The sequence below is a fragment of the Brachyhypopomus gauderio genome, chromosome 8 (assembly GCF_052324685.1).
Source record: "Brachyhypopomus gauderio isolate BG-103 chromosome 8, BGAUD_0.2, whole genome shotgun sequence".
In the NCBI taxonomy this organism is placed as follows: domain Eukaryota; kingdom Metazoa; phylum Chordata; class Actinopteri; order Gymnotiformes; family Hypopomidae; genus Brachyhypopomus; species Brachyhypopomus gauderio.
In genome coordinates this window covers 25,929,335-25,944,065 of record NC_135218.1, presented here as the reverse complement: position 1 = coordinate 25,944,065, position 14,731 = coordinate 25,929,335, and the positions used below count along the sequence as shown (strand labels likewise).

The 14,731-nt window shown below is 36.7% G+C and overlaps 1 long non-coding RNA gene across 20 annotated transcripts; it reads right to left on the bottom strand.

The window, feature by feature from the left end:
* Positions 1-292: 292 nt before the first annotated feature.
* Positions 293-14,524, bottom strand: LOC143522151 (uncharacterized). 20 transcript variants are annotated; one of them, XR_013132949.1, is made up of 10 exons: positions 14,469-14,524; positions 12,709-12,751; positions 12,031-12,066; positions 9,371-10,436; positions 3,004-3,100; positions 2,831-2,877; positions 2,697-2,759; positions 1,179-2,395; positions 893-1,071; positions 301-791 (listed from the first exon to the last, which is right to left on the bottom strand). It is a non-coding gene; the product is annotated as an uncharacterized LOC143522151 (long non-coding RNA). The 20 variants fall into 20 exon arrangements; XR_013132950.1 differs by lacking the exon at positions 2,831-2,877 and having other exon boundaries at positions 303-791; positions 1,179-2,050; positions 2,348-2,395; XR_013132952.1 differs by adding an exon at positions 3,723-3,805 and having other exon boundaries at positions 293-791; positions 1,179-3,100; positions 9,371-9,463; positions 9,991-10,436.
* Positions 14,525-14,731: the final 207 nt, after the last annotated feature.

The following is a 14,731-nucleotide window of genomic DNA, read 5'->3' as shown; positions in this document are numbered from 1 at the left end:
ATGGCTTTAACAGTATGTGTGTTTGAAAACTGACTAAAATGTTGCATGTGATTGTATCTAACCCTAATCATAATTTCCTAAAAACAAGTGTGTATGTGATTTTCATTTACATAAAATTGTCAGATATATTGACAAACACAACAATGCAAATATATTTTCATATTTGGGCTTTGTTTATTTGAGACCAGTGCACATTGTCAATATAATAACACACAAGACAACCTCTTTATAAACATAATGTATTTTATTTATAACTGACAATCAACACAATGCAAATCTTTTCATGTTCAGTCTGTTTATTTAAGACCATTTCATAAAAAATATTGATCTAGATAAATATAATAAAAAAATAAATAAATAATAATTTATAGTACAACTATTGTAATAATACCTCACTATGGAGCTGAGGTGCCCTGTACTGGTTCACAGCAAATAAAATAAACATCAGATAATAATACAGTCCACAGTAAATTTAAATTTTGTCATTATTGAGTTCAAAGCAGACCTGTAGTTAGTAATCACAATATGTGTAGACATCTATATATCTCTATGTGCAGAATGCAAGCAGCTTTACAAGCGCATGGGTCCATATCCCTAATGAGCAAGCCAGGGGCGACAGTGGCAAGGAAAAACTCCCTTGGCATGATTAGGAAGAAACCTTGGGAGGACCAAGACTCAAAAGGGAACCCATCCTCCATTGGGAGCCCAGCTAGTAGTCACAGTCCCTCCAATATGGAAGTTGAGCCTCAGGTGGAAAGGACTTGTGTGACTGAATTTTCCTGAAGAATCATCTGAGCACATCAAATAGAGAGATAGTTAAGGTGCAGCTTTGACAGTTAGAGTGAAGGTGTTTGTCTGATCTCTAAAGGAATGTGAAATATGTTTAGCATACCTGCAGCAGGAACATCTGTATCACATATCTGTCCACCTTTTAATTCTGTGATAAGAATGCCTGCCAATCCACATGTGCTAGATATTACATCATTGGTAGATCACTCTAACATGGTCCTACAGTGCACCCTGATGCCATCAAGACCACATGCCATGTGTCAAGGAACCATCCATAAAGATCTGAGCACATCAGACACAGACATGGTTAATGCGCACCTGTCACAGTACAATGGTAGTTTAACTGTACATACAGTTGTTTGTCACCAAATCACAATAGAACAGCTTACCTGCTGAATGCAGCAGATCAAAATTTGTCCATCTCTATGATCTGTGATAGCACGCAAATTATTCCATATGTGCTTGATGTCACATCCTTGGTAGTTGACTGCAACTTGTCCCTGTAGTATGATGACACTTAGAAGGACATTAGAAGGACATTCATGGCTTTCCTGTATGACACCAGGTTCCCAGAGATGCAGAGGTGTCAATTCTAGGTTCAGAAAGTGAAAGTCCTCACCAGGATTTTGCTCAGGCTTCCTGGATTGTGTTGATTCCACTAATTTTACCTAGATTGCACTAATTAAAAAATCTAGCAAGCTTGAACAAAATCCTGGTGAGGACTTTTACTTTCTGAACCTGGAATTGACACCTCTGCAGACATGTATGCAGCACTTTAAATTCTGACCAATAGGTCCAGCCTTTAATCAGGAATTTTGGTTTGTGCAGGATTACATGTGAATTTAAATGCACAAGTCTAGTGCTTGTTGGTAATTGTCTTACCTGTGGATTCAATCCTGAAGTGTGATTTTTGGTAACAGTCCTTTGACAGATGATCTGAGAACTGTTTTGCCTTGTTAAATATTTGGCCTGTATTTTATATGAATACTTTTCACATAATAAAATAAAAAACAAAATAAATAATATACACAATAAAATAAAATGCTGTGAACCAGTTAATAGGGCACTCTCAGCTCCTTAGTCTGTTCCCACAAGAGGCCGTCCAGATAGTTTACCCCCTGTATCCCCCACCCCCCACATCGTCGACGCTTCAAGTTGTGCCTCACGATAGATAGATAGATAGATAGATAGATAGATAATCAAAGGTTTTAGTTCAAAGTGTCACCAAATTGTCAGTAAAGTGTCAGCAAACGTTAAGTACCTGAAATTGAAGATTAATGAAAACAGTTCAGTATAACACATTCATGAAAACTGAAATATGTTGGCATAACAGAAACACTGACATCTTCTGCAGAAACATCTTTGATATATACATGATCAAAGTGCCATGTTCAGTTGTTAGTTGTCTTATAACCTGAGTAAAGCCATATAGTTGCACAGTATTACTGATTGTACTTGTTACAAAAAGATTTTCATTGAAATCTCCCATGATCACTTTTCTTCCTGGGAACCTGTCAATATGAGAAATCAAGTGTATCAGGTTATTTTGAAACATTACCAGATTGTAGGAAGGAGGTCTGTACAGAACTGCCACTGTTGTATTCAGCTGAAATTGAAGATTAATGAAAACAGTTCAGTATAACACATTCATGAAAACTGAAATATGTTGGCATAACAGAAACACTGACATCTTCTGCAGAAACATCTTTGATATATACATGATCAATCAAAGTGCCATGTTCAGTTGTTGGTTCTCTTATAACCTGAGTAAATCCATGGAGTTGCATAGTATTACTGACTGTACTTGTTACAAAAAGATTTTCATTGAAATCTCCCATGATCACTTTTCTTCCTGGGAATCTGTCAATATGAGAAATCAAGTGTATCAAGTTATTTCGAAACATTACCAGATTGTAGGAAGGAGGTCTGTACAGAACTGCCACTGCTGTATTCAGCTGAGGTAGGATGAACTGCAGGCATTCAATGTTAATGCATGGTAAATCAACAATACTACAACCAGTATGTTGTTTATAATACACACCAACACCACCATGTTGTCGATCCTTCAAGTCAGCAAACATCTCCTGACTAGTGTCATATGAAAAATATCTGGGTTTACTATAGAATGTAAATTCAGATAATTCAATATCAATGTTGCAATCATTTGGTTGTAACCAAGTTTCTGTCACACAAATAATGTCAGCTTCCATGTACCTCGTATCATGTCTCAGGTCTTCCACATGGCATGTTAGTCCTTCAACATTGTGCAGAAGAATCTTGTATGACCCAGAGGGAGATGGCAGCTCTGTCACTGGTTCAATAAATAAAGGCATGTTTTGTAATGACTGTTCAATGTCTTCTTTTGCATAAATAGCCCTCTCTTTGAAATCTTTTATCTTAAGCCCTTCCAAAGATGTTACACGACTCAAGGCCACATATGCTTGTCCTGCTGCAAATATCTTTTTTAGTGACACAACAGCTTTTTCCACAGTAAGACCTTGTACTTTGTGAACAGTGCAAGCCCAAGCTAATTTCAGGGGAAACTGACGTCGCATTCCACCACTTTTTGTCACTCTTTCTTCTTCAGGGAAAATAGGAGTGGCTTTTTCAAATCCTGGTTTTAAACAAGGATGTTTTGCTCTTAATTTATTTCCTATTCTTTCATTTTCAAATGTGACATATATTTTGGCTGGAAAGTCATCTTCAGAATCAAAACACACTTCAGCAACTGTACCAAATGCACCGTTTACAAGTCCATCTGCCACATCAATGTTTTTAAGAAGCATAACATGAGCATTTACAGCGATGTGAAGAGATTCTGGTAAAGACGTGTGGGTAGTATGAACATGATGTCCATGCATTCTTTCCAGCCGACCTGTTTTTGCAACCCTTTCAAAGTCCTGCGCATGAATGATAGTAATGTCTGCACATACCTTCTTCAACATGTTTCCATTGTGATCATCCACTTCAGCATTTGTTGCATAAATATACAGAGCAGTACTGTCCAGTTCATCACCTGTTTCACATAGTTTCAACATATTCACATCATGTTCTGACAAATTATCTTGTCTTTTGTGTTTCCTTAAACGACTCAGTAACTGAGCAAACTCCATGTTTTTTTGTCTCATGATTTGTGACAGCTCAACCAATGCAAAGTGGTTCTGCCATAGATTTACACCTTTAGGCTCAGTGTATAGAGACTTTCCTTTCACAGGAGAAAGTTGATAAAAATCTCCAACTGCAATTATAGACACATTTCCAAAAGCAGAATAATCTCCTTGTTGTTTAATCTGTCTTAATCTGCCATGAATATACGATAAGAGTTTGTGATCAACCATTGAGATTTCATCAATAATAACTATTTGTAGATTTCCCAATTTAGCTCTCAGTGAATTAATTTTTTCATCTCCCAGCGGTTGATAAGGCAGCGTTACCTCGGGTGATATAGAGAAACAGTTGTGTATTGTTGCAGCGTCGATGTTAAATGCACTTACACCAGTTGGAGCTGTTATTAACACATGCGTCTCATCTGGATTATCTGACAATCGTGACAGGATGCGACATGATTCGTAGTATATTGCTTTGATTAACATGGATTTTCCAACACCACCTGGACCAGATATAAACACATGAAATGGCTGCGGGTTTTTAGCAAGTGTCTTTTCTAAACACCAATGTCGAATTTTGTAAAATATTTCAGACTGTTGTTCATTTAGTGAACGAAGCACGTACATTGCTTCCTCTTTTCGCATACCTTGCTCTTTTCCTATAGTACAGTGTGGTTCAGTTGGTAATAAATCAGGTATGTCAGCAGCAGAAATATTTTGCTCTGTTTCGTCAGTAGGATTTTCTTTTCTGTCAAGACATTCTAAACGTTCACGTTCGTTCTCTGGACAGATTTCTGCCCAAGCATCTTCCACTGCACCGTTTATTTTTAACTGTTCTTCGGCTTCGTCTATTGTGTCAGCATCTTTCTCGAAATATGACATATTTAAGTCTACTATTGTTTTGACTGATTGGACTTCTTCATCAGAATATTTGATAAACCCAGTCTTATAAAAATCCTCATAAGTGTTGAAAGTCGGTGGCTTCAGTTGACAATCCAAATAATGAGGCAAAAACAATTGCAAAATACTTTGATAATGCTTCTCTGGATGTTTTGTGGGTGAAAAGCGAGCGTATCGCACAACAGCAGCATCTGTTCGTGTCCGTTTCCTTATGAATCCTAAGCTTTTGTCCAACTTTATGGCATCACGAGCTGAACTTTCTGATTTTGACAATATTCTGTACTCCGATGCAAAACTGGCTAAACACATCTGGGAAAATTCGTCTGTTTTTGGTCTATATTTGTATCTGTCTGTGATGCTGTTCATCCATATGTTTTGATTATCGTCATTGTCATATTCAGCTCGCGTTTGTATTACGTGAAGTGGAAGACTCATTCTCACTACGTTATCACCAGTAGGAATAAATTGCACTTTGCGAGAGGCTTCTTTCAGTTTCATGTTAGTAAGTCGGTACACACTTTCCTGAGCTGAAACTTCACGATTGTGCAAAAATACACTTCCGAGTTTCCGTAAAGCATGTTTAGCATCAAGGTTGCCTTGTTCTGTGGCTTCTTTTTGAGTACGTGACAAAAGCAATCCCATCTCTCTCTCAGCTTTGGAAATGTAAGAGATTATATACACAATGCAGGAATATGCATCGACTACAAACTGAATGTCCATATTTGCATTCCAACAACGTATAAGATCTCTGTTGTATTGGTTTACCCATATGTCACCTGGTTTTCTCTTTAGGACAAAAGTAGTTTTTCGGGACACTCGGATATAAGCAGCTTCAAATATCTCTTGACTTATACCAAGCGAAGCAAATAACTCCTCAGTAGAATCAAAGATAACATCTGTATTCAATAACGCATCTTTTACTTTTTTCATGATAGCCTCTGCTACATCTTTTTCCATTGAAGGCATGTTATTACCTTTGGCTGATTCCACATAATTCTCATCTTTCTCTTTAGCATCTTTTTCAGGATTGTCAGTTTTACGCCTTGTTATAAATGTTCTGCTACTCGGTGGACGTGGAAAATTAAAACGACAAGTTGTTTTCTTTTTTCTGCATGATTTTGAATGTCTTTTGCTGTGTTGTTGTACACTGGAAACAATTTCATGCATTTCTTTGTCATCCTCCGATGGCATTTCACATGTCACATAGTGATCTACAAATGACACAACTTCATCATCATCATTTTTGTCCACTTGAGGTGCATCTTTCACCCAAAACAAGCAGTGAGTGTGAGGTGAGCCACGCTGTTGAAATTCAACTCTGTAAAAATAATCAACAATTTCGCCAATTGGTTGGGCTTCAGACATAATCACATCTTTAAGGAAACAGTGGAATCGATGTTCAAACATCCTGGCTGCTGTGACAGGGTTCGTTTTTAATAGAGCACATCTTTCTGACCAGTCTAGATCATCAGTAGAAGTTTCTCTCCCCTCTTGTTTGAGAATGGTTTGTAATAATTCTGGCCACCGCAGATCAGCAGATGAAAATGAGCAAAACCATGTGGGAATACCCAGTTGTCGTACCATGGCAAACAGGTCTTTTTGAACACTTTGCCAGAAAGGAGGTGTGCCACGAATAGGTCTTAGGAATTTATACCCTTCATCAAAATTGAAAATGTTCTGCAAGGCTTCTCTGTTAGTCAACATTTCTGACGTAATCCCAGGTTTGTTGCTTGTATCATGTCCTTTTCTCAATGCAATAGACACATTTGATACAATCTGATTTAACTCTGACAAATATTGACCATAAAAAATGTAATCCAAGTTCTTTGCAAAACGTCCGTCTGCGTTGAGTATTCTGGTGTTCAAGTATCTGCTCAGTGTAAGTTTCTCTTTTCTGTGGTCATGAAAAGTACCCATACCATTTGGAAATAGGACTGGAAAACACTTAGCCTCATTTGAATGATCATTCAAGAGCCTTACAGGATTATTACCTTCTGCAGGTGCCACCGACATTATGCCATCAAAGTGCTGATCCAAAACCTCTTGTGCAATATCAACCGGTTGTAAACATGTGTCCATAAACATACCATGCTGTTGTCTGTCGTGCAAGGTTTCATCTATATCCACATCTTCAGATTCATTATTCTCAGTGTTTTCCTCATCAACATGCTGTGTACATGTGTCATCAGGCTCTTGTGTTTCATGTTCAGTTTGATTTAGGGGATTGACCCAGTCATTATTAAATGTCACATCTCTGTAAAAGTCATTATGTTGTTTAAGGTACAATAATGCATCCTTTATTTTTTCTGTATTAACAAATTTGTACTCATAGTGCCCCTTGTAAGTCAATTTCCTCTTTAGTTTTATGCGAATCATCAAATCAACATTTTCTGTTCTTGGTAGCACTTCAGTTACATCTGTAATGTTAGATGGAACACACACAACAGGTCCATGAACACCATTCTGTCCACCTTTTGGTAAAGACACAAGCCTCATGAATGGAATATTCATCCCAATCAGATGTTGTTCAAGTGAGTTTAGATTGTGTAGTTCAGGTGGAACTGGTTCTAGTGCAAGATTGTTCATAACACTTTCTTCTGGCATTTTCCCATTAAGAATCTTTCTGTGACATGTGTAGCAAATCCACAGTGATCCAGCAGGGCCAGTTTGAATGTTACACTTAGGAACACAGGTATGACTACATCGATGTAAGTATGTGTCAGTAATACATCTCTCTGCTATGGAAACAACCACCTGGGCTTTGTTGAGATATGTATCTTTTCTGCATTTGAGTACTTGATTCTTGAACAATAATCGATGGCATACTGAACACACATATTCAGGACCTGTACTTATTTTCTCTCTGAACTTTTCAATCACATAGTTAATATCTTTGTGTTTATTTTTTTCTGTGTTCTGTCTTTCTTTACTTCTGATTTTAGTAGCATTAGCGTAACAGCTGTCTGTTTTATACCTCGCAATACCAAGTTGATTTTTAGCTGCTTGATGTTGAGGATCAGTATGATACATTTCAAAACTTCTCAGTTTCTTAGCGGCTTTATGTTGTGCATCGGTATGATAAGCTTCAAAACTCTTCTCCATACTCCTCTGTTTCGTAGCTGCTTGATATTTCGGATTGGTATGATACGCTTCAAAACTCCTCTGTTTCGTAGCTGCTTGATATTCCGGATTGGTATGATACGCTTCAAAACTCCTCTGTTTCGTAGCTGCTTGATATTCCGGATTGGTATGATAAGCTTCTAAACTCCGCTGTTTTTTAGCTGCTTGATGTTGAGGATCGGTATGATACATTTCAAAACTTCTCTGTTTCTTAGCCACTTGATGTTGTGCATCGGTATGATAAGCTTCAAAACTCTTTCTTTTTAGAGCCTCTATGTGATGTGCATTTGTAGAATATTTATTAATACTTAATTGTTTCACGTGTTCCCTGTGTTCCATATCCGTCGCATATTTGTTTACACTTGCTTGTTTAACTTTTCCTCTGTGTTCAATATCCGTAGCATATTTGTTCATGCTTAACTGTTTATTCCGTTCTTTATGTTGCAAATTCGTTGCGTATTCAACACTGCTACGTGTTTTGACACTATCTCTGTATATTTCATTTTCACGGTATCGTTTCAGTGTTCTCTGAATCTTTTCCTCCTTTTTCTCTTGGCTTGTTCCATATTTGATTCTCCGTTTCTCAAGTTCAGAGCGACTGCACTTAGTTTCTGACTTTTTGCTGTCACACCTCTGTAAACATAGAACAGCACAGGTCTGTCCATCAGGCACTTTAACACATGTCACTACTTCATAATGAGACTCGCTACAATGTTGGAGATAAATTCCTGCATCTTGGTTGCAACTGTTGCAAGATGAATATTTTAGCCACGTATTTCTAGTGAATGTGAAAATATTCACGCCGATTAGGTTTGCTGCAGCTTGTATTTCAACTTCAGTAGCCCAGGTTCCCACGTATTTCATTCGGGAAGTAGCAAGATAATTTGCAACAGATGAAAACCCTTGTCGAAGACAGTTAATGTACTTAGAGTCGTTTCTCTCCATTTCTGTTGTTACAGCACGTCGTATTTTTCTGTGTTCTTTCTCGCTTCCGCTAATAGCAAATGCCAGTGATCGGAAAAAACAGTTGCCGTCACCAACGATAGTTTTGGTTTCACAAGGATCACCCATCGGTACTGGTACGACAAGGTCTCTACGAGCATGTTCTATGTACACAACGTTTTGCCTTAAACATAACGTCTTCTGCTGTTTCACTGTCAATGGAGAAAACTGAAAGTATTCATGGTGTGTATCGCCAATCAGCACGTCGCTGTCATTTCTCATGGATACATCGGTAAGGTTGTTTACATGCTTCATTCGTTTACCAACATGCAATTCGGGTACTGTTTTCACCTGGGAATCATTTTCAGCTGCTTTGCGTTTACTTTGCACGTTTGCTTTGCTACAGGGTTGTGAACGGTCAAATGCGTCACCTTTCTTAGTTTCATTTGTGTTACAATTTCGTTTTAGCACACTGCTGTAGAGTTCTCGGTGTGTAGTGACAGACAACCCACCTTGTGTTTTCTCTTCCGCTGTGCTTCTGCCAGTCACGTTCACAACAACTCCAGTGACTTCAAATTCTGTACCTTCAGCACGCAATGACATACCTAGGACCATAATGTAGTTCAGCAAAGAGTCAATGTTGGCATGGTATGCGACAACACTCGTACCTGAAATTTCTGTATATGCACCATGTTCGTTTCGAGAATGAGAATCAATAAGTACATATAAGGAGCCCTCTTTAACGATAGCGCACGTACTCTCTTTGATGTTAAACAAACACGCATCAAACTGCATAAACACTCTCCTTATTGCTTCGTCATGTGACATGAGGACGTGCTGTAACTCTCCGTAATCGGGGACGCCGAACTTACCACAAAACATTTCATCATGGCAATTTATTGAAAACTTGTAATCATATAAAGTATGCTCAGTTGGCAAGTCTGTGACATACAAATAGCCTAATGAATCACGAATTCTGCCTGCTTTTCTAATGCTGCTGTAGAGTCTGTCACCATTTATCAGAACATCATCCAGGTCTCTCACTGTCCAAGTCTGCACATTTTTTACTTTGGCTGTCATGATAGCAGTTACACTATTTGCAACACACTGCTTGTTATTATTAATACCAAACCTTGAATGAGCTTGATGAAAAGAACCTCTCAGCATCTTAAATTCAGGATATTCATCAGAAACAGTTAAAGGTACACGTTCATGTAAATGTTCAAAGTTTTTGTAAGCTTTGTGCCCGAAGGCAATTGGTAAAGGCTGCGGCCCGAAGGCAAATGTTATATCGCTGCTGGGGTTACTACCAGGGAGCAACCCCGCCTTTTTATCAATGGGGAAAGGCATAACCCCGTCAGTCAGGACCTTTTCGTCAGGGGATAAAGTCACAACCCCGTCAGTCAGAGATGAAGGTGCATCTTGTGCCTCAGGTGGACTGTGGCTCACAGGAACAGCGTCAGTCAGGACCTTTTTGTCAGGGGATGAAGGCATAACCCCGTCAGTATGAGCCACAACCCTCTTCTCCATCCTCTTCTTGGCAGCAGCTGACCGTCGGGATGCTTTAGTGCGGGGCATCTGAACACAAACATAACATTCTCAGTGCCTTGATGTACTTAAATGCCATACTGAAATAAGCAATACATATACAACAAATCTACACACACAAAAAACATCCCTAAATATACATTACTAACATCATACATTACTAACAACTTAACATCAAAACAAAAAATGCATCACAATAAACCTTTCCTTCAAACACACAAACATCTGTAGTCATCACTCCATTTGTTACACATTTTAACTGAGGTTAATCTGTAACAATGAAATGTAATTTTCATTACCGTAACAAACATTACTAAAAGAAATATTAAATACCAGCATTTGTTTACAAAAAAGCTTTAGCTGCAGTCAAAATGTTTTGAGAATATGTTGAAATGTATCAACTTTCTTTTTAGTTTATAAAAAGTGAGTGGTCAGTGATTACATACACCTACATGGCTTTACACTACACTACAGCAATAAGTATAACAAATCCTAACATATCATCACCTACTTATTCAAAAGTTAACACCAAAATGAATGTGACTTTCTACTACATTGGTAAAAACTTTGCTGTGTGTGAGATGCATCTTCATCCAGCAGGTCTTCATCCAAGACAATCTTGCTTCATCGTTGGCACATCAGCTGTATGATTCTACTCTGTGTACTCAACACCCTTTTATCAGATTTAACATAGATGCTACTGTTACAATAGAGCCTATACACAATGCTGTTTAAAGAAAAATCTAACTGCAATAGTAAATCAACTCTGCATGTGTACTTTAAGTGCATATTAAGTGCATATGCTCAGTCAGTTTACAGATTACACAACAGTAAAAATATAGACCATAAACATGAAAGAATACCTGTTGATTATATATAAAAACACCATATTACACTACTTGACGGTATGCAAACAATAAATCAGTGTTCTAAGGAACAACTTATACTTTTATATATACACTCTGTTATAGTATGTGTTAGCTGCAGTCAAAACAATTGAATATAGTAAAATGTACTCATTTTCTTTTAGTTCATTTAAAGTGAGTGGCCAGTGATTAAATATAACTACATGACTTTACACAACACTACAGCAAATCCTAGGATCTCATGACCTACTTATTCAAAAGTTAATACTAAAATGAATGTGACTTTCTACATTGGTTACAACTGTTTTGTGTAATGCATCTTCATCCAGCAGGTCTTCATCCAAGACATTCTTGCTTCATCGTTGGCACATCAGCTGTATGATTCTATTTTGTGCACCCAACAACCTCTTTACCAGGTTTAACATAGATGCTACTGTTGCAATAGAGCCTATACACAATGCTGTTTAAAGAAAACCTAACTGCAATAGTAAGAATGAATCAAGTGCATATTTAGTTAGCATGTTACACAACAGTGAAACTATAAATCAGACACAAGAATACATGGTAATAAATAATATAAACACCATTATTACAATACTTGAAGGCATGCAAACAATAAAACAGTACTCTAAAGAAGTATTTACACTTTTCTATATTTACTCTTAGTTATAATACATGTGCATTTATAGAAGTATACATCTACAATAATTGATTAAATAGGCTAATACCCTACACATGTGAAATAGCATAAAACATACCTTCAATTTCTTCTTTCTACAGTCTTTCACAGATTCCTGAAAATATAAAGAACATAATGACAGACAACATATTGTAAATTTAAATATAGACAATTGATCAAATTTGATATTACATTTAGCAGACACTCTTATCCAGACTTAAGTGCTTTGCATCTGTTCACAGAAATCATCCTAAATAATCACACTCCATAATTCAAGATACTCTGGAACCAGACTACTACTAAACTACAGGAATCAATGTCATACATTAACTACATCCTGACTGAAACTGTAGTTAATTTTTTACCAAGAAGCACAAATAACCATAGACAGATAGACATACAATTTAAGAACAACAGCAAATGATATCTGCAGAGTTAGTGCATTTAAAAATTGAACAAACAGGTCTACAGTCTACGTTTGAAGACAGAGCGAGCATCTGCAGTCTGTAATCTGCTATACAAAAACCAGACGCCATTTTACTGTAACCACAAACCCATTCTGTCACACGTATACAATCCTTAATTTTTTTAATGTAACAATAAACCTTGAAATTATACAATGAATATAGGCTACAGCTAGAGAATGATGCATATACAGACAATAAAGTGAACTATACTTAAACTACGCAATGAAATGCACCAAGTGAACTACATGGAACATCAAATAATTCATTTTCATTAATTGCTTAAAACATACCTTCAATTTCTTCTTTCAATAGTCTTTCACAAACAACACATTCCTGAAAACAAAGAGAACATAATGACATACAGTATTATCATCAATTGCCTATATTTTAATTTACATTACATTTAGCACAGGTGACTTACAAACAGCTTTTCCTCTCTTTCACAGAAATATTCCTAAATAATTGCAGACAGTCGATAATTCAAGACAATCTGGAACCACACTACTACTAAACTACAGGAATCAATGTCATTACCTACATTAACCCTCCCAGGACTAGGACTTTTTTGCTGTTTAAGCACATTTTCATACATTTGTCTCTAAACATACTTAATTATAACATTTTACCTACATATATCCTATCAAAATGTTCAGAACAATCTCAGCTCTCATCCTAATGAGGTTACATTAAAGACTTGGAGTATTGCATAAATAAATAATATGATCCTAAACCTGAAAATATGAATTAATATGTTCAAAATATTTGCATGTTTCACATGAAACAACACCTTTACTGAAAAAGATCAATTATATTGATGCTTGAAATACGTTTGCTCAAGTGTTTGCCTCACTTAATAGTGAAACATAATATAGGCTATAGCCTATAGTAGTTTACAAGTATAAAGTAGTATATACAAATGTGTACAAAAAATGCACAAATCATATTATTTAGGTGTGATCTTAGATAAAATATGACTGATGAATGACTTTGTATTACACATCAAGCTTCATGGAGAATCAAAATGTCAAACTTCATGTGTGCAACTATAAAAAACAAACAAAAACTGTACACAGCCATAAAAAACTGTACATAGCCTAAACATATCAATTCATCTATATTATTCTATAGCATACTATATACTAGATATATATAGCATACTATACTAGATATAATATACATATCTAGACACATCCATATGAACGCACCGGTGCGTAACTCGAATCTGGGAGAGTTTTAACTACAGCCTCACTTAAACTTTTACCAAGAAGCGCAAATAACCATAAACAGATCACACAACCACGGCAACGCAGCATGATAGCAGTTTCACCATATACTTAACTACATTATAACATCAGTACATGTAGATGTTCATTGTAAAATGTTCAAACTTACAATCACTTAGCTACATATTCCTTAGAGAGCGCTATCGTGCTCGACATTACCACTTTAATCTGTTACACCATAACTTCGGTGTGTCTCTGCTACATGGCCATTACGTTAAAAAAAAAACCCACAAATTATTCGTCACACTTATACAATACTTAACTATTTTAACGTTACAATAAACTTTGGATATGCATGTACAGACAATAAGGTACACAATACAAAAACTACGCGATGAAATGCACTTCTACGTTAAGTACAAGGAACACACAAAACGCCTTGCTGGCATAACCACATGAACGTACCATGTTAGCAGTTTCACCATAAGCTTCCATTCTTTACCCCATTAGCCATTTCCCACACTAAAACTGTATCTAAATACAATTTGCAACCACAAATAAGACCAAAAATGCAACTACGTCAAAAACAAGACAGTTTAAATGGTCGAAACTGACTAGCTAGCATGATACGCACCCAACGACGTGAACGGAACGCGTTAACCACATTATAACACGCCTTAATCCTTTATTTAGTCCATTATGTCCCTCACTACATGTAGACAAAGTACAATTAACCACACACAAGAACATAAATCCAACATCTAAAAAAAACCTTTCTGACAATTATTATATCTTACATTAGTTAAAGATGACAAAAGATATCTTACCTCACCGAGGAACATAGGACTAACTCTCGCGTGCTGGGCAGGATTATGGTCCTGGGCGGTTCCGCGGACCGGAACAGGGTACACGAGAAGAAACGCCCACATAATTAAACCTAGTACACGTTTTACACTGAAAGCAAGTATTTCGTTTTACACTGAAAGCAAGTATTTTTTACTTAGTTATATTTTGATTAAAAATTACTAGTAAAAACCTAGTACACGTTTTACACATAAAAATTCCAAGTAAATGTTAATAATTGGCACTG